Source organism: Rhineura floridana, chromosome 7, assembly GCF_030035675.1.
Source record: "Rhineura floridana isolate rRhiFlo1 chromosome 7, rRhiFlo1.hap2, whole genome shotgun sequence".
NCBI lineage: Eukaryota > Metazoa > Chordata > Lepidosauria > Squamata > Rhineuridae > Rhineura > Rhineura floridana.
Genome location: NC_084486.1, coordinates 51,885,455 through 51,906,061, shown reverse-complemented (window position 1 = coordinate 51,906,061; position 20,607 = coordinate 51,885,455). Strand labels below are relative to the sequence as shown.

Here is a 20,607-nt window from a genome sequence, read left to right as displayed (position 1 = left end):
GTCTTACTCTAATTTTAGCTGCCGTATTAGCAGAACACTGAAAAGCAGGGCCCTACTGTAAAGGTAAAAACCACCCCCAGTCATGACTGGCATCAATAAAGATGGAATCTTCAATAACTTAATATTGAAAACAGTGGGATTTATTTTGTAAAAAAAACCCAATACATATTGTGTATCTACTACATCTGCTCACCTCTTCCTGCTTTATTCAAATCTTTGGTACCTTGCATTGGATTTGCAAAAGACTTGCTATTCACTGAACTTTGTAGACGTTGGAGAATTTAGAGCAACACACACACATGTACACACAGAGAGTACATATGAGTATTTATCTTCAAGATTACAAAAATAATTTTCTTAACACTGATCCTAGCTCAGCGCTAGATCAAATGCTTTGCATATAAAAGCTCCCAGGTTCAATTCCTGGCATCTTCTTTTAAAAGAAGCAGGTGCCAAATAATCAGAAAGACCGCTGCCTAGGAGAGCCAGTACAAGTCAGAGTGGACAGTACTGGGCTAGACAGGATGAACAGTCTGACCTGATATAAGGCAACTTCCTATATTCCTTAAGGAGATTATAGATTTTTCAAGAGTTATATAATTTGGGAATATCATCTTATTAAAATATTTTGGGAGACACTATTAACTGAACTATAACATCCTTGGTTAAGAGCTTCCCAGAGTTCATATTGTAACAATAGCTGGATTATCTCACAAGCATAATTCCAGAGGAATATCAAGAAATGGTAACCTATGTATTAATAGCAGCAAAAATGGAAATCAGTAAAGACCAGGGTGGGGGGAACCTCTCCCACCATCAGTACTGCCTCTCTAGGGTTTGGGAAATGGCCTTTATGATTAAATTTACAAATCTAATAATAGTGAGAGAAGGCAGGCAGACAAATAGAAGATAACTTTATTGAAGAATGGAGCTTGTTTATACTATACTGGAACAATAAGATGCAAAAACAAATACATCCATATTTGCTCTTAGGAAGCATGTAGAGATTATAGGAAATGTTATACTCTTACTACAGATTACATAAGCTCTTTTCCAAACTCCTTTACCCCTTGCCTGACTTACTGACACTAATGTAAAAAACACACATTCTAGGCTAAGATAAAGCTCTGTTACTTGTCTCTGAACCCTCACTTGTTTGATCAGTTAGGAAAGTATAAGCTTCTTCAAATTTTTCTAAAAAGCTGATCTGAAGGGAGAATGTGCCAGTGTCTGATAGGGAGGGACTCTCACACCGTATAGCATAAATGAATGAGCCTTTTTCTGGTCACTTTCAGAAATTGCTGTTCTACAGTTCCACTGATATAATTGTAAGAAACATGTTCTGCAGCTCATCAGTCCAGTCAGATCAGGTGATCTATGGAACCACCAGGGACTCAGCTGACCTTATATAACTGCTGCATCAGTCTTGGTTCCCCAAACTCACTTAGTCCTTCTCTGGACTGATGTCTTTTGGAAAATGACCATCTGTATGCCTTTGACTTTGTACCTGCCTCAGTTTGCTATTCTGGGCCTTGCTGTTCTGAGCCTTGGCTTCTACCTGATTTCGAAGATTTGCCCATCGTAGTTATTTCTTGCAGGCCTGATCCTGCAATTTTGACATCCACACAACTTATTACTGACCAAGGGCCCGCCCATACAACTGTATAATCTGCAATGTTATAGCTCTGTATCAATTCATTGTCATCCATATGATGTTGCAAGCTAGTACGGATGTTTGCATTCACAAATCCACATTAGAAACACCACTAAAAAACCAATATGCTTTCTTAAACTGATAATCATATCTGTGTGCTCAGTCACAATGCCATGGACTTTCCTGTAATAGGCAGTCCATGGGCTTTCCTCCGTCACATGCCTAGCCCCTTGTCTCCTTCCCATCCAATACTACATCCACAAACCTGTGCATGTGTGGGAATTAAAAAAAGATATATGTTTCTGTGCTCTTCCAAAAAAGCATGCAAAAAGCAAACAACCATTATGGACCAATCACTGAAAAGTGATAGCCAATGCTAAAGCAAATTAGACCAAAAAAAAAATAAAAAGCCCACACATAGGGTTGCTTGATAATTGGGTCTTCACAATAATCTGACCACAAACAGGATATGTATGGATCTCGAGGCCACCAACCAAATATGAAAAATGTGGATTTTGCAGTTAGGTATGGATGGGCCCCAAGACAAATGCAGCCCACTAGCTTTTCAGTAGTGGAGACAATGCTGTGGAGATTCATATGGCTCTCATAATGCAAGCCATTAGTCTGCAAATACCATTTTCTTGTGTCATGTTTTTAATTTGGAATGATTTGTTTCCTAATGTTTTATTATGACTTTATACTGTTGGAGACTCTTAGGTTGAAAAGTGGCCGATAAGTAAACACTAATATAAATAATATGTTGTGGCCTAATTACTGATTGATTCCCCCCACTTCTGTTTGTTTGTATGGTTTTCCAGGAAGGCAGAATAAACAGGCTTATTCAGCCCTTGGGTCATCATACATGGCTGAGGGCTGCACTTAGCAGACCCCAAGATGTACAGGTCTGGGGCAGAAAAAAATGGTTTTTCGGAAGATTAGTCAGAAAAATAGTTCCTTGATCATTTCTTCTTCTTCTTAACCCAAAACTCAGTTTTGGAAATCTGTTACGTACAGATGAGACCTTCTACTCTTTCCCATTTTTACTGCACTTTCTAAAAACTTCAGTTCTACTTTATCTGTGCCGTATCATTTTCTGAGATGCATTGAAACCACTGACTTCTTTGCTCAGCTTTTTCATTGCTGCTTTCATGGTTTTAGTGACTCTGTCTTTCACTCAAGAAAGTCAAGGTACGCAAGACATAGTGTACAGTTTAACCATAAAAAAAGATGGTGTAGCAGTAATGAAGGAAAGCACAGCTAAAGTGCCATGCCAGGCAGGGTACAGTGAAATTTCCAAAGTGGTATAGTTGCATAATGGTACAGTTGAAGTGCTATACTAGAATACAGGGAAACATCTTCAAGGTATAGTGAAATATCTGTTGTAATTAGAGTTTCAGAGGTGTTCCTGGCTTCCACCATTGGACAAATTCCATCTTCTTATGAAGTATACTCCAAAGCAGCCTTCTTTGCTGGCTTGGGCTGATGGGAGATGTAGTCCAAAACGTTAGGAGGCCACCAGGTTGGCAAAGCTGCTCTAAACTACTAACTACAGTTAACTTCAACAGCAATCTTAACCACCACCACCAGGGGCTTCTTCTTCTTATACTTTACTAGGAGACAAATGACTTTCCTCCAAATATTAACTCGCAGTCCATGAACAGTACCACCAGCACTATTACTGCACTCCCATATATGCTTCTTTGTGATTAATATGGATACCACCTGAGTAGTTTGGTTAAAATAATATTGGTAACGGTTTGGTACAGCCCTCTCTTAATTTTTAGCATGTTATGGCACCATAGCATTGTAAGAAACCTAGTAAATTACTATGCAAGAAAGGAAAAGACCTTCCATTATTTATTATGCATCATATTTTCCATTCTATCACTATCTCATTTTTAAAAATGTTTTAAAGTGCACTTTCATGCATTATTCAGCTCTCCTTACTTTTTATTCCCACTTTTTTGAAATTCAACTTGAAAGGTATGCATGTGCCATTTTCTTTAAATGCCACTACAGTATTGTGTTCTTATGGAATGGACACAGGATATAAATGAACAGCACAATAGAGCTTTCAGCAGGGAAATGAGGAGAAAAAGAATGAAGATCTGCATTGCATCAAGGCTATTCCAAGGACTGTCAGAAGGAAATGGTGCTGAATTGGACTGGAAAGACAGGGTGTGTAGTGGGGTGTGTGTGTTAGCTTCTAAAGAATTAAAAACATAGTGTTGCATTCAACTAAATCCTACTGAGAATAGATGAACCTAAGTTAATCATGTCTTTTAACTTTAGAATGGAAGGTCCTTTGGGAAGTCTACTCTGAGTAGGACTAGTATTGAATACCACTAGGGTTGCCAGTCTCAGGGCCTGAGACTGATCCTGTATCTTTAGGAGAAGAGAAAGTCAGCCAAGTGCAGGTGTTCTTGCAACACTGTAATGGGAAAAACCACAAGGTGGAATTCTCCCTTGCCCCTGCACAACGTTTAAAGATACAAAAGACCTCTTGGTTGCCAGGGAATTCCTTGTGGTTTTTCCCATTACAGTGTTGCAAGAACACCTGCACTTGGCTGACTTTCTCTTCTCCTAAAGATACAGGATCAGTCTCAGGCCCTGAACCTGGCAACCCTAAATACCACCCATAACTCCTCACTTCCGCAGGCAGTATGTAGTTTTGTCGGCAACACAACCTGGTTTCAGTTTCCTTTGGAGGAAAGCACTGGAAATGTATAATGGTTTTTGCAAATGTCTACTCTATGCAGGTAGAGTGTAATTTGAGTCAAACTGTACAGAAGCATAAGAAGCTGCATTACACCAGGTTAGCCTATTTATCCAGTGAACCTGGTACTTACTCTTACTAGCAGTGGGTCTCAAGCAGAGGTTCCATCATCTGTTCCCTGATCCTTTCTTGATCAACTTTCTTGTTGCCACTGCAGAGGAAGAGAGAAAAGAAAAATGGGATGAACAATAGCTTGATGTACTGCTGATTCTGAATGACTAAACAGACCCATTGCATTACCTTAGTAAAATGATTCCTGTCCCTCTGTTTTTTTACTGTCTATCCAAATGTGGAAATATCCACCTTTCTTTCTCCCTATTTTTGAAATGCGGTTATCCAATTAAAAAATGGGATGCTCCTTTATGACAGTTTTCTTCTGGCAGTCCACAAAATAGCCTTGTACTTTAAAAATAAGTCTACTATAAAGAGAACCACTTCGGCTTTCACTCTTCTCATTTGAATCTCTTCCAGGAGAACTAGGCATGAGTTAAAATACATTGAGTGTTTCTGAAAATAAAATATATGTGTGATCCACACAAGATGTTTTCATGCAATTTCAATGATAATTTAGAGCTCAGCCACATGTTCACAATGGGCAGTATTTAACTAATTTGTCCTATCAGCACAAGGATTTCCACCTGCACAGTGGAATGTTCCCCCTCTCCTCCCATGCACGTTCTCTGCACCCTCCCCAAATCTGCTCCAGAGGATTGGGGAGGATCTCCTAGAATAGATTTAGGGGACACATGGGAGGAGGAAAGGAAGGAAAGTCCTACTGCACAAACAGAATTCCTTGCACTGCTGAGACAGATCCTTAGCGCTATGTCGGATACAACTTAATATCACAAAATTGCAATCTGTTGCAACAACGTGTCATCAGTATAGTATCAGGTTTCTGGATGGATGGAAGGAAGGATGGATGGATGGATGGAAGGAAGGATGGAAGGAAGGAGAGAGAGAGAGAAAGAAGGAAAGAAGGAAAGAAGGAAAGAAGGAAAGAAGGAAAGAAGGAAAGAAGGAAAGAAGGAAAGAAGGAAAGAAGGAAAGAAGGAAAGAAGGAAAGAAGGAAAGAAAGAAAGAAAGAAAGAAAACTGGTGACTTGTGCAAGGTGTTACAAAGCTGAACCTATTGCACTGAATGGGAAAGGAAACACATTACCTCTGCACTATACTTTACGGCTCAGGACCCCACTATCTTCTGGAACATATCTCCTGATATAAACCTACCTGGACCCTTAGATCTTCCTCTGAGGCCCTTCTCCAGGTCTTCCCCTTTGAGGAAAGTTCAGAGGGTGGTGACAAGCGAGAAGGCCTTTTCAGTTGTGGCTCCCCATCTGTGGAATGAATATCCTCCCCAGTGAGGGCCACCTGGCACCATCATTGACATCTTTTCAGCGCCTGGTAAAGATGTATGTTTTCTCCCAGGCATTTGATAGATTAAGATGTTTTGTTTTTAATATGCTGCCAAACCTTCCTGTGGCTGTGTGGGGGTGGTATTGCTATTGTTTTGCTGTTGTTTGTTGTTATGTTCATATAGTCTGTTTTCTTTTCTTTTCACATTGTGTAAGTCATTTAGGGACCTTCAGGTATCAAGCGATTAATAAATCTTATGATGATGATGATGATACAAAGCATCTTGCATTCTCCTAGCATAGTCAGGCTTCTGCTGAACCCTAGAACCCGTCAGCTGATGTATCTTCAGTATATGATTGCAGACTTAGATTCACATATTTTACCATCACAACAAATATGGTAAAGTTACGTATCCTTTAGTTATTTTGCAATCAACTCAGTTTAATTTCTTCTGTCTCACTTGTTCAGCCTCCAGCACAACATTTTGCTATTCTTGGATGACTGGCATTAGACTGGGGTGCTTGGACAAGCCCTTCCTGTGAGCTCCCTCATGGGGGCAGAGGACAAAAGACAACATCCATCACATAAGCAAAGATGGGAGACTACCCAGAAGAAGCAATACAGAGAGCAACTTGGAGTGTTTTATGCTCAGGGCTATAGATTAGTGGCTGTTTGCCATGGTGTCATTTTCTTTAACAAGGAGAGTGAACAGCAAAGGAGCTGAGAGCACATGCATTGTAATTGGGGGGGGGCAAAAAGAAAGAAAGGTCAAGCACAGTTTAAAGATTCAGTTCTTTGAAACACTACACTAGCTTTTTATTTATGTAACACATTATACAACATCTGAAAATGACTTTTAAATAAACACTAATAAGAACTTAATGTTTTAAATAACACTAGTGGTGTCTTTGTGAACATAAACACCATTACTGATTTATTAACCAAAAGGGTAAATGTGATCTAATATTTATTGGGTTTATTATTAAGTTTATATAGTCTACTTTCAGCAGCAAGGGCTCTCATATCACACTGAAATTATTACTACTATGACTTTAATTTGTATGCTGCTTTTCCACACAGATAAGACAAAAATGGCTCACAAGAATAGTATTACATATAAAAGCATCCTCGCTATACTGTAACAATCTAGAGCCAGTTCATTTTAAAACAGCAATTCAAATAAATAACAGTTTGTTTCAATGGGTTGTATTCAACTGAGTCCTACTCAGAGGAGGCCCATTAAAATTAATACGCCTAAATTAGTCATGCCCACTAACTTCAGTGGGTCTACTCTGAGTAGGACTACCATTGAATGTCATCCAATAATACTAACTTTTTAAATTCATTACAAAATAGGGAGTATAACTCATTAATACACAATATCAATTTATGTTTTTTTCAGTTATTAAAATATATATGAGCCAGAAATGACAAAACTTCCTGTACAGCCAGATGTTAATAAAAAAATAGGGTTATGTCCAACTAAATTCTACTCAGACGCACTGAAATTAATCAACATAAGTTATTAATTTCCATTAATTTCAATAGGTCTGCTATGAGTATGACTAACATTGTTGGATACAACCCATAATCAGCAACCAGTTCTTCAAAAGTGCTAAATGCGAGAAACAGCCACCAGATTTATTATAATTGCCAGTATAGAAAGGGCTAGACACAGGAGTACCAAAACAATTTTAATTAAGTATAGCAGAGGGGCCATCTATATACAAATTTCCCAAAAGTAAAAACAAGGAAACTTAAGTAGGGCCTTATAAGCAACAAGGCTTCACACCATCCCAGTTCACTCCAGGCCTCCAGTTAACAAATTGACTTTCCAACTCTCTACAGGGAAGTTACTAGTATATTATCCTTATCCCTTCCCTTCAAATAAAGATAGCACAGCACCCTTATTCTCCCTGCACACCACTGTAGCAATAGGTAAGCGGGGGCTAGATGGTACAAGTCTGTCCCTATTTTCTGTTTTCCCTCTGTTTTCCTCAGCCAACTGCAGTTCTTAAAGACTCCAGCAGTGACAGAGATACTTGTGTGTGTGTGTGTGTGTGTGTGTGTGTGTGTGTGTTCATGTGCAGTCTCTTGCCTTCTGTTCTGGATGTTCAATAAAATATAAAACAACCATCTCATATAATCAAGAGGATAGCAGAATGACCCATTCTGTAAAAAATCCATAATGGTCCTATTATTTTAGATCTAACAAGATCTAAAATGCCTGTAAGGTTGCCATCATTAACACATTGTTAAAAAAGTGGAAATGTAATCCCCTCCCAAAAAAGGGACAAAGGAAGATAAGGATTTGCATAAAATCTTCATGTACTAATTTCTATGAATACATGCAAAGCTATACATAATTAATTAAAGAAAAAATAAAGCATATCTTACCATAGTGGAATAGACTGTGACCAGGTGACCCATGTGCCTGCTTCATCTTCTGTCTAGGTGCTAACCATTGATAATTAACTTCAAACTCTGCCAGCACAAGATCTCTCCATCTGATTTTGAGCAATCATCTTACACCAGGTGTGGGGAACCTTTTGTTCTCCAGATGTTGCTGAACCACAACTTCCATCATCCCTGACCACTGGCAATGTTTGCTAGGGCTAATGGAGTTGTAGTTTAGCAACATCAGGAGAGCCAAAGGTTTCCTACACCTGCCTTACACTTGTAATTTTGTTACAAATATTTACTATCTGAAAATCACCCATCTCTCACCTAGGCCCATGGGTCAACATATGTTACTTGGCTGACACAGTGGGTGCAAATTCCATGGTTTCATTTTTTCCCCCAGGGATACCAAGATGAAACAACATTCAAGTATTTCCTCATACATTCAGGACAAACATATGATCTGTACCACCTGGGTTTCAGGTTTTTCACATCTAAAAGTCTCTTCTCATGTTTTATTTCCTGTGTGAACACTCCTGCAGTGCTGCTGCTTCCTACACTACAAAGGTAACGCCGGAAACCACATGCCATGTGGAGGAGCCCATGACCCCGTTCCTTCCTACACCAATGTTGTCCCTCTTGAAAATTCAGCCAATGTTGAGCTATAATTCTTGTTTCTCCTGTGTGATCCAGAGCTTCTGATATTACCATTGCAATATGAGAAGGAGCCACACTGGTGCAGCTCCCAAACTTCAAAGATAATATGAAAAGCAGCCCAAAATTGCTGGATGTTATGTGGGATATGAAGTTTAATATTTTTCCACTACATTATTTCATTTTCTTCCTACGACTATAGGTACAGAAATCCAAAGAATGCTTTCTCATGGCATCAGAACTGTTGTACTGGTGTCCATAATTTCACAGTCCTATAGCATAGGCAGCATGGAGCTCTCTGAGGACATGAAGTCACAGACATAAAAACTTTGTATGGGAACAGTAATAATAATTTAGCATTTCAACATGACAGACGTTTTGTTAAAAAAAATAAAGCTCAATTTTGTTCTTTTCCTGTTTCCTAGTTACACAGTAGGAATCAGGAAGCTCTCTCAGGGTTTTGATCTACAATAATTCAGAGGATATCCTTGTCTCTCCCCACCTTCCTATAAATAAATTGAAGGGTTTTTTTACTATTTACTTAGAAAAGCAGTACGTAAACTCTGGAGGCTGACATTCTACACAAGTATTGTATGAGTAGTGTGTGCTTATGAGGGTCCCACCCTTTCCCCCTTCCACACAGGACTGCCAGGGATCCAAAGGTGATCAAATTAACATCCCTGTTCTGGGATGAGACCTTCACAAACTAGGCCTGTACAGATTAGCCATTTTAACATTGCCTATTTTATTTGATTTTCTTTTATACCACTTATACAGCTATGTTCTCTAGATGGCTCACAGCACACTGAACTCAAAAACATACCATTGATACTAGTAAAGCAATGATAAACAATCCCAACAGTACAAAATAGCAGCTGTAAATTAAGCATGACCACAAAGTTTGCAGAGGCAGCTATAGTGCTATCTCAAAATACTTTTACAATGCTATTAAAAGCCCTGAGAGATCAGGAAGTTCTTCACCTGGCACCTAAAAGACAAAAGCAAAGGTGCCAAGTGAGCCTGTTTTGGAAGGACATTCAATAGACAGGGCACCAACACCAAAAAGGCCCTCTTCCAGGTTGCCACCCGCCTTACTACATTATTTATTCATTTATTACACTTTTATACCATCCCATAGCCGAAGCTCTCTGGGTGGTTTACAGCATAAAACCAATACACCGTTACATTTGGTACAATTGATAGTAAAAGAAAACAAATATATCACATTTTAAATAAACAGAACAGAACAATAAATTGCTAGCAATATACATATCTTAAAAAACAAAATATAACAATTATAAAAATATCTAGACAAAAATAGAAGAAAATTATACATCACATTATAATTATACATCACTGAAAAATAAATCTCAAACAATATACAGTTCATCAAACGTAGAACAAAAAAAGAGAAAAACAATTGTAAAATATATCTAATAATAGTTATAAAATATGTCTCAAACAAAGTTCTCTACTGTCCCGTTGTGCTTCTCCCCATCTAACCACCATCTCCTATAACCAGTAGGACTACAAACATTTATTCCATTGTCCCCTTTCTCCAAGACACCCCAAGACAACCCCAAGACAACCCCAAGTGCAACGCTAAGTGCAACGCTAAGTGCAACGCTAAGTGCAACGCTAAGTGCAACGCTAAGTGCAACGCTAAGTGCAACGCTAAGTGCAACGCTAAGTGCAACGCTAAGTGCAACGCTAAGTGCAACGCTAAGTGCAACGCTAAGTGCGCACTTGGCACGACACTGAGGCATGTGCCGAGGCACTGCCTCAGGCAGCCCTTCCCCTTCATATACCGGGAGCAGAAGACACAAACAGAAGGCAAAATAAGTAACTGGCAACAGCTGCAGCACCACACAGAGTCCTTCCAACACACACATACCCAACTTCAGGCAGCCCTTCCCCTTCATGTACCTCATTAGGTTGGGGCAACCTGTAGAAGGACCTCTGATGAAGATCTTAAGGTCCTGGGCAGGAATATATGGAAGAAGGTGTTCCTTCAAGTAGCCTGGTCATAAGTGGTGGTGGGGAGGGAGAGGGGTGAATAAGATGAGACTCCCCAAAGGACCTTCAGTTCTTCAGCTACAGAAAATGTAAGCTACTGACCTAAATTGTTACAAAAATTTATTTAATTAACAGGTAATCTCAAAGCCTCTATGTGGTTTACATAAAGTATAAAATATACATTAAAATGTCTGATAAAATCAGACGTTAAAAAAAAGTTAGACTAGGGTGTTTTCAAAATAACACCACCTGTTATAAAAATCTACATTATAAAAACTAATTAAAATATTTGTCAAATGTAAATGTCTGGGTAGGTTTGCTTGAACAAAAAACATTTTTAGCAATACAGCAAAGGCCGCTGCCTAATATAGATGGGCAGGGAGTTCCAAAGATGCAAACAGAAGGGCCATAGCACAATGTAGAACATACTTGTCATGCAGTCAGTCCCAAGTTCATTCCTCAGTATTTCCATGATCAGGTAATGGGGACCCTAGAGAACAGTTGCCAATCAGATTTAGACAATACTGGGCTAGATACTTGGTTCTAGACTGTGGTCTGAAGGCACATGAGGCCAGCACCCCACTGAAGCTAAGCAGGGTCAGGTCTGGTCAGTGCCTGGATGGGAGACCGCATGGGAACCATATGTAAGCCGCCTTGGGTTTCAATCATGAAAAGAAAGGTGGGGTATAAATGCAATAAATAAATTATAGATGAGCCAGTGGTCTGACTTGGTATAAGGCAGCTCCATATGCCTGTAATTACCAAAATTCAGGGTTACTAGCTTATCTGGCTAAGAAGATTCCCCCCACCCACAGTCTAGTCACATCCTGAATTTGAAGGGAAAAATCCATCCAAAGAATTTCCCCAAGAAAGGATTTTATTCAGGCCCAATACCACACATCACAAATGATGATTATACTCTATGTCTAAAGTTAGCCTGATAGTCGCTTCTCTGTGCTCAGCCATCCTTGGGAGGGGCTAATTTGCAACAGAGAAGTTATTTTTGAATACTCTTAAGAATTTATTTAGAAAACAATGATACAGAACAAAAAAACATTTCATGATGAACAAAAGGGGCATCCACATATAAGTAATTATTAAAAAGAAAAACAGAAAAAGGTAAAGTTACTTATGTATCACCAAAGAAGAGGAAATACATTGCCAAAAAAAGGACAAAAACAGATTCTACTATTGAAGGAGTAGTCTGTTCAGAGGCCATAGTAAGACACAAGAAATGACTGATAGCTGTATAATACCACCTTCCAAGTCTCTGAAATGATGATACCTTTTATACACAACATATTCTGTCTTACTTCCACCCCCCATAGATATATCCCTATAGTAAAATACAATTGTTCATCCTGTTAGCATGAGGTTAGGAGAGGAAAGGGGCAGAGGCAGAAAACATCAGAACAATCCATATAGTTTATTTTGAATAGTCTCTGGCGGTAGGCAGGATTTTAAAATATAAACTACACTCACACGCAAGAACAGAACACATTAGATCAAGACAGCTGATAAAAAAATATTTCCACAAACAATATCGTGGGCATGTTGTGTTTTAGGAGATCTGAATACGGTTTGCTTTCCGTGGTGGGGATAAATATTTCATAATATATATTATTTTCTACATAATACATATTTTCATGCAAAGACTCTCTTGAGATGGAGATAGGGAATAGTTTTTAAAAGAGGTAAAAATTGTATGATGGAGCCCTTGAGGTGTATATATAGTTATTTCTTCATCCGACTATAATTGCCAAACAAATATGTATATGACAACTAGGACTGTCAGGTCAGAAGCATCCCAAACCTGAGATTTTCAGGAGCAGGCCCTAATGATGTCATAGGGGTGGGCCTCAGTGATGTCATTAAGCGTGATGCATTAAGCATCAACCTCAGTTGCTCGGAGCATACCACAAACAAACAAAAATTTCTGATTGGAAATTAAGATAGAAATCTTAAATGAGGGTGTTCCCAGGTCCAGCTGAAGTGACAGGATAATTCCTTCTCACCTGTTTAGGGAGCCTGGGTAGGCAACATTTAATGTAGCCTACTTGCTTCTGGCAAGAAGGGTTTAAGTGCCCTCAGGCCAGGCCAGAAAGCCATTACAAGAAGAAAGGAGCCTAGTGTTGTGGAGACGTTAGATGGGAGCACCCCTGTGGAGGACCTTGCTAACACAGCCACTGCTGAAGCAGTGGTAAAAGAAAAAAAATGAAAAGGTGGGGGAGAGAGTCTGCTGCTGTTAAAGTTGCAGCAAACAAACAAACAAAAAACCCCAGAAATCCAGAAAAATAACACAACAAATCAAGATAAAACAAGAAAGTAAATGGGTGGGGAGTGACGGTTACCACCACTGCCATGAAGAGGAAGAGAAATGGCAGAGGCAGGGAGAAAGTGAAGGCAATGAGGGGGTCCACACAGGGTGGTGTACCCCCCACCCCCAGGACATCCCTGAGATGCGCTGTTGGTCAGAACCAGTAGGGTTCTTATATGGCAAGTTTTGAGGCACTACAAAAATCTCTTTAATCTGAAATGACAGTAGACACCAAAACTCTTACCAAAAGTCCCACCATGACCAATGGTGTCTTTATCCCACCACTTTTACTTCTCTGAAGAAAAGAACAATATGACTGCCTCCAGCCTTGTTTGCAGTTTGTTCTCAGTGGTAATGTACACTGTAGGTAAAAATCAGAAGTGGTTAGTTTGGCCTGGAGAGAGTCTCTGCATCTGATAGCTTGACCACAGTTGTCAATGAATTGATACGCTTAAGGTTGGATTATTGCAATGTGCTCTGTGAGACTGGTCCAAACGCTGCCTCTAGTGCAGAGCATGGCAACTAGGTAGTTTGTGGGGGCAAACTACTGCCAGCATACAACACCTTCTGTGCAGGATTTACACTGGCTGCCAATCTGTTAACGGACCAAGTTCAAAGTTTTGTTACTAACATTTATTATATGGCCCTATACATCTCAGGAAAAAAAAAAGAAATAGTGGCGGTCAATATTGATTACAAAAAACAGGGGGGTTCAAAACCCAAAATGACCAAATATTGCAAAATGATTTATTTTGTCTTCTTTAAAATACCCAACGCGTTTCGGCTCTATTATATATCATCCTTCGTCAGGGGCTATAATACAAACACATATATACATTTATATGATTTATATTTTGTTTACATTTTACTCAAATTTGTAAATAAACAGTAAGAAAACACATAATTATAAAAATTGTTTACTTACACTTTTCTTAGTCTACTTATTTCTCTAACTGCTTATAGCATTTCTTTCACCTTCTTTTTTTGTATTTTGAAAGTTGTGAGCTTATTAGCCCAAGAAAGTGTGCTTTTATATGTAGAGTGATACTCAGCTGTAATGTGTATTTCATTATCAATTCAGAAACTGCCTGTAAGGGATCCTCTAAAAACTCTATTTCTTTATAAAAGAGGAAGAAAATCTAGTTCTCCATTTAAACCCAAAGGTGATAGAGTATTCAAAGCCAAAATCCACCATATTTCTCTTTTTAGGAGTCTGTTGATATCTTGTCCCCACACTTTTTCTACACCCCAAAATCAAAAATTTTAATAATTTAATAAGCTCACAACTTTCAAAATACAAAAAAAGAAGGTGAAAGAAATGCTATATAAGCAGTTAGAGAAATCAGTAGACTAAGAAAAGTGTAAGTAAACAATTTTTATAATTATGTGTTTTCTTACTGTTTATTTACAAATTTTAGTAAAATGTAAACAAAATATAAATCATATAAATGTATATATGTGTTTGTATTATAGCCCCTGACGAAGGCTGATATATAATAGAGCCGAAACGTGTTGGGCATTTTAAAGAAGACAAAATAAATCATTTTGCAATATTTGGTCATTCGGGGTTTTGAACCCCCCTGTTTTTGTAACCTATACATCTCAGGACCAGGATAATTGAGAGATCGCCTTATCCCTTGTATACCCAGTAGGACATTGAGGTTAGCAGGAAAGCATCTCCTTCAAGTTTCAAAGATATCAGAAGCCCGCTCTATAGTAACCTGTGGCAGGGCTTTCAGTTTTCAGTGTTTCTTGAACATCATCCCTGTTGAGATTTGATAGGTGTCCACTATCTGCACTTTCTGGAAACAACTGAAGACATTTTTGTATTGACAAGATTACCTAGCTGCATGAAACGTTTTCTACAACAGGTGTCTATTTTGTGTTGTTTTTACACTCATCTTGTTGTTTTCAGTGCCATTTTGTAACATTTTTAATTGTATTTTGTACATCAGCTTGGGACATAGGTGGAAGGTGATGAATAACAAACAATAAGCAACAAACAAGCAAAAAGAAAAATGGTGGATCCTTTCCTGCAAATGGTGGATCCTTTCCATGACAGGAGGCAGTGGGTGGGGGAAGACCTCATACAAAGAAGTAGTTTCCAAGACTTTCTGGTGTGGGGCAGACAATATAATGCACTGCACACATGGGTAAAAAAGAGATTATAAACAATAAAACAACAATTAAAAAGGAATAAAATGTGATCTTCCTAAAATTCAAAACAACCATCCATTTTTAGAAGGTAAAAGGGATATATTAGAAATAAAACAAAATATTCTTCTCTGAAAAATTCAGTGACAGATACGGTTGCTCTATGTCTGTCTGGCTTTGTAGGAAGTCCTAGCACAATAAACCAACCAGTAAGACATGCTGAACTACTTGAAGCCATATTGTAATTGTGTGATGGTGATTCTTCATCTTGATACAAAAGATGAAAATGAAAACCCATAGTGGGACTTTTGAGCTGCATGTTGACTTGTTTGGTTGTTGGGAGTGGGCACTGCAGTACTATAGTTATCTAAATTATTTACTTCTAGTAGCTTTTAGCAATATTGCTTCAGTAAACCCAATCCACTTAAAAGGAGTTTTCACATACCATGCTATTGTACAAAAGGTGCATCTAAAGGTGCTTCTATTTACACTTGTTTCTATTTACACGTTCATTAAAAAATCATACCCTTTGGGCAAAGGATTTTACAATTCTTATATAACACCTTGTGCACACCATTTTTTCCCATAATGGAGGGTGATTCATTAATACAAACACATTTAGTTTAGAAATGATACAAAAAGAATAAGTAAAGAGGATGCATCATTAATTTGAAAAACAAGGAATAACACTTATTCTTACCAAATGCATAGAAGACCTAGGATTTCTTAAATCAAGAGCATTTAGTAATAGCCAGTGTAGTTAAAATAGTTCACTGGCCATTACAGTACACTAAATAACAAACAAATATATTTCACTGATCTGCAAAACAATATCTCTTTCTGTGGCCAATCCAACTGGTCCTTACACAACTGTTATCTACCAGTGTGAGTTGATGTCTGAAATTGTTTACTTTCCTCTTCCTTTCTTGTCTATATTTTGCTTTTATAATGTGTCTGTTAGAACCCCTTCATGTGATAGACCTGTGGAGTAGGGTTGCCAGATTCCTGGCCTGAGACTGATCCTGTATCTTTAGGAGAAGAGAAAGTCAGCCAAGTGCAGGTGTTTTTGCAACACTGTAATGGGAAAAACCACAAGATGGAATTCTCCCTTCCCCCTCCACAATTTTTAAAGATACAGAAGTCCTCTTGGTGCCCGGCTGGGGCTCCAATCCTTCTGAAACAATCCTTTAGAAAGCTTGGAAAGGAGAATGTTAGAGTCCAGCATATAATATAGTTAAGCAGCAATAATAATAATAATAATAATAATAATAATAAAATTATGCCATGTATTACAGTGCAATCCTAACTATAATTCACCTCAGAATCCTATTGAATACAACTCCAGATTAAGTGAGGTTAGGAATGCAGCTTTAGTTCTGAGATGGTAATCTCATATGATTGCTGATACTTGCATCCTTTTTATTTGCTAAAAATACAAATTAGGACAAGTAAGGATTATGGTAGGTTTCATTCATACCATAAACTCAACATTCTTACAGTTAATGATCCACACATCCAACTGGTTCATGTTTGAATGTTCAAGATAAGAGCAAAATATAAAACCTAATTTCCCTTTTTAAGTAGTTGCATGTTCATGCTTTGAGCGCTGCTTTGATGTTGTAGCATACTCATTAAATTGCTAAACATGCTAAACAAGTAGGATTTCTGAACAATTTACAACCTAATATGCTGAGATATTTCACCCACAGGAACTCAAACATATAGTAAGTAGTATAAAGAGAGAACAATGAAACATGTGGGGGGGGCACAGCCACCACTAAAAAAAGTGACACCATTCTAAATGTGTGGAGAGGTAGGATTTTTCAGTGTAGGAAGCAGAAAAGGGCAGATTTGATATCTGTCAGTTTCTGCCAACCTAGCTGAAATAGTTTAAAGCTGCAGTAAAGTAATTAGCAGATAACAGCCAGCAGCCGGGCTGTAAATCTGTCAGGTTTGAGTCAAGGAGGAGAGACTAGCAACTACAGCAAGCATGGATTACTGGGTGGGAAGAGCCAAGAGAGTGTAGAACAGATGACTCCTTGACACAGTCCAAAGTCAAGGTACCAGAGATCCAATCAGGCAGGGCAAAGTTGAAGACATGGGATCACGCCCAGGGCTAGCAATGAACTGACACAGAGATCAGAAGTTTAGTTTCCAGCAAGAGCCCAAGCCACTTCACGGCCTTTTAAGCTCAGTGTCTGAGAGCAGGTGTTTGCAATCAGCCTTCCCTCTTTTGAGAGCTTGAGGTTCTTAAATGGGCCAACTGCCTCTGTTATTCCAGCACCCTTTGGTGTCTCCTTTCTGCTGGGATTGGAGTGGCTTCCTGGTTGCTCTGTAAATATGACAGGATGGCTCCAGCAGGGTCCTGCTCCTTGTCTGATGGCAAAGAGTCTTGAGCTGCCTATCTCCTCGTCTGTTTCCCTGGGTCTGAGGTGTCCCATTCCTCTTTATCCTTTGTTGAGTCCTCTGAGGGAGGCATCAACTTAGCTGAAGGATGTTGAGGGTGGCATGTCACCCTGCGTAAGAGAGCAGGTGAAGGTAAAGTAGATTTCTCTGATCCTGCTCTGCTTCATCCATTTTGTGTGGTGGGCAAACTCCCACTGGTGAGCAGTAGGGATGGGCAAGAATTTCAATTCAGTTTGCATCAAAGCTGAATTTATCAAATCCACAACTTCTGAAACAATCTGAGAACCAAAACACAGCCATTCTTCAAAATTTGCACTTATTTGAATTTTGCAATGCAGTTAGCCAATGAAACATTTACAAAAATGCATATATTAGGGGAAAGTGTACATGAAAAATGAATATATGAGTGAAACATGCAAAAATGCGTTATATAATGAGAAATGGCTTGTACAAATGTGTAGATTAGTCAAAACTGCCTACAAAAATGGTGTTTATTAGGAGAAATAAGCATTAAAATGCTGGAGAATTTTCATGAGGATTTTTTTTTAAATCACAAATTGCTACAGAAATGTGAAGAACTGAATTGAAGATAGGAAAAATGAGAACTGAGAGAACCAAAGGTGGCAGATCTCTCCATCCTTAGTGAGAGGATGGAGAATGTTGTTTTTAGCACCTTCATATCATTCATATGTAGTTCTACCTTCAGGCTTGTCTTTACTTCTCTACTTGCTGTGACATCGTTGATGTTTATTCTGCCTCTTATTGAATCTGAAAATTCTAATTAAATAGTCATCTTTTGCTCCTCTTGTTGGAAATAATCCCATGATTAAACAAATCTGTTAGTATAAAACCTATGGAATTTAAATCCCCTTTTTTCACTAGTTAACCTGGAGGTATTTTTTCTTATCAATTGTAACAATGTATTTGTACTTTCATTAAATAAGGAAACTTCTTAACTACATAACTAGCTAATCATGTAAGCAGGACATAATTATACGGTGATAAACAATATCTATAAAAGTTGCAAAGGAATGCCCATGTAGATCAGGCTTTGGAATGATGAGAAGAAAGAAAGAAAGAAAGAAAGAAAGAAAGAAAGAAAGAAAGAAAGAAAGAAAGAAAGAAAGAAAGAAAGAAAGAAAGAAAGAAAGAAAGAAAGAAAGAAAGAAAGAAAGAAAGAAAGAAAGAAAGAAAGAAAGAAAGAAAGAAAGAAAAGAAAGAAAGAAAGAAAGAAAGAAAGAAAGAAAGAAAGAAAGAAAGAAAGAAAGAAAGAAAGAAAGAAAGAAAGAAAGAAAGAAAGAAAGAAAGAAAGAAAGAAAGAAAGAAAGAAAGAAAGAAAGAAAGAAAGAAAGAAAGAAAGAAAGAAAGAAAGAAAGAAAGAAAGAAGAAAGAAAGAAAGAAAGAAAGAAAGAAAGAAAGAAAGAAAGAAAGAAAGAAAGAAAGAAAGAAAGAAAGAAAGAAAGAAAGAACTTTATCTTAGAAAGAAAAAGACTTGCTGAATTGCACCTGTCAAGATTCTTTGATTCATCTAGGGTATGAACCTGTGTTACAACAAGGACAGAGGATACGTTTAAGAAAGTTTGAATGAAGTAGTTCACTATCAGCCTGAAAATAAAGAAGAAAACTCTGCCAGTAGTGTACTGAAGTGGTAAATTCAGAAGTCACACCACACCCCTTCACAGTCACACCCCCTTTCCACTTTTCATTGTCTCCCTTGCTCTCCCTGTCATATCCTGAGTCCACACTCCTCTACCACAGATGTCCCAGGGAGCCAATCAGCATGAAAGGGGAGGCTGTGTGTTAGCTACTGAGAAGTCTTCTCAGTGGCTGACTCACCTCCTTTCATTCTGATTGGCTCCAATCAGGACGAAAGGACAAGGACTTTTCTTAGTGGCTAACACACTCCCAATTCATGCTGATTAGCTCATACATAGGGATTGGGACCCTGGCTGGGACAATGCTCCCAAAAAAGTAATAGGTCTACAATCCCCCACAACCCAGACAATTTCATCCCTGGACACTGCAGTTGGCTAGAACTGTTACACAGCTGTTCACACTGTTATAATTAGGTTCGTTGTAATGTCACTTCCAATTTGTCCATATCCTCCTGAACAACCCCTTGATGCAAGCAGCGCCAATACAGAAGTCATTAATCTGTATAGTTATATCTAAGTGAGAGCTGTGAGAGCCTGCCAGAAGTGGAGTACAGGAACAGACAGGCTATGGAAGGAAAACCCAAGGCAGGGAGAAAAGCCTGTGGAGACCACAGGACAATGAAGCAACTAAGAAAGAGTTAAAAGCTGGAGTTAGCCAGAACAAGGTGGAGCCAGTGGATACAGCATATAAGGGAAAGCAGAGGGCAGAGAAGAGAGATTTTGGAAGGAAGAAACTGAAAGCAGCAAGAAACTGAGGAGCGGAAAAGAGAGTGGGCAGGGCCTCATGCTAGCAGAGCAGAGTGGGGAACGTCTGGCTCGCTAGTCTGATTAGTTCCACCAGGCCTCTCCACATGAACCATGAAGCTGTTCTGGCAAAGCCACACCTATCTGCTCTATACCTGACATCATATATATGAAGTCCAATAAGAACAATAGACCCATAATATGCAAAAGGTTCTGTATTGAACTCAGGAATAATAATATAAAGATACAATGAAATCCAAAATAAAAAGTCTATAAAGTAGTCATGACTATTCTTATTGTATTTCTACTTGGATCCTTTCACCTTGTAGGTTTATCATATATATGAAGTCATGTGGGGCAGGTAAACATGTGGCTGGTCCAAAAAGGGGGTTGCATCTACAAACAGCTGATCATCAGGATTTGCACTAAGTAGGGGTGGCACAATTGGTGCTGAAGTGCCAGGGATACAGTTAGTGGGG

General features: G+C 38.6%; 1 long non-coding RNA gene across 3 annotated transcripts; it reads right to left on the bottom strand.

Annotated features, from left to right (window-relative positions):
• Positions 1-2,933: 2,933 nt before the first annotated feature.
• Positions 2,934-16,780, bottom strand: LOC133388383 (uncharacterized). 3 transcript variants are annotated; one of them, XR_009763773.1, is made up of 5 exons: positions 16,641-16,780; positions 13,414-13,530; positions 10,763-10,954; positions 4,504-4,581; positions 2,934-3,133 (listed from the first exon to the last, which is right to left on the bottom strand). It is a non-coding gene; the product is annotated as an uncharacterized LOC133388383 (long non-coding RNA). The 3 variants fall into 3 exon arrangements; XR_009763774.1 differs by lacking the exon at positions 16,641-16,780 and adding an exon at positions 16,024-16,274; XR_009763775.1 differs by lacking the exons at positions 2,934-3,133; positions 4,504-4,581 and adding an exon at positions 9,502-9,824.
• Positions 16,781-20,607: the final 3,827 nt, after the last annotated feature.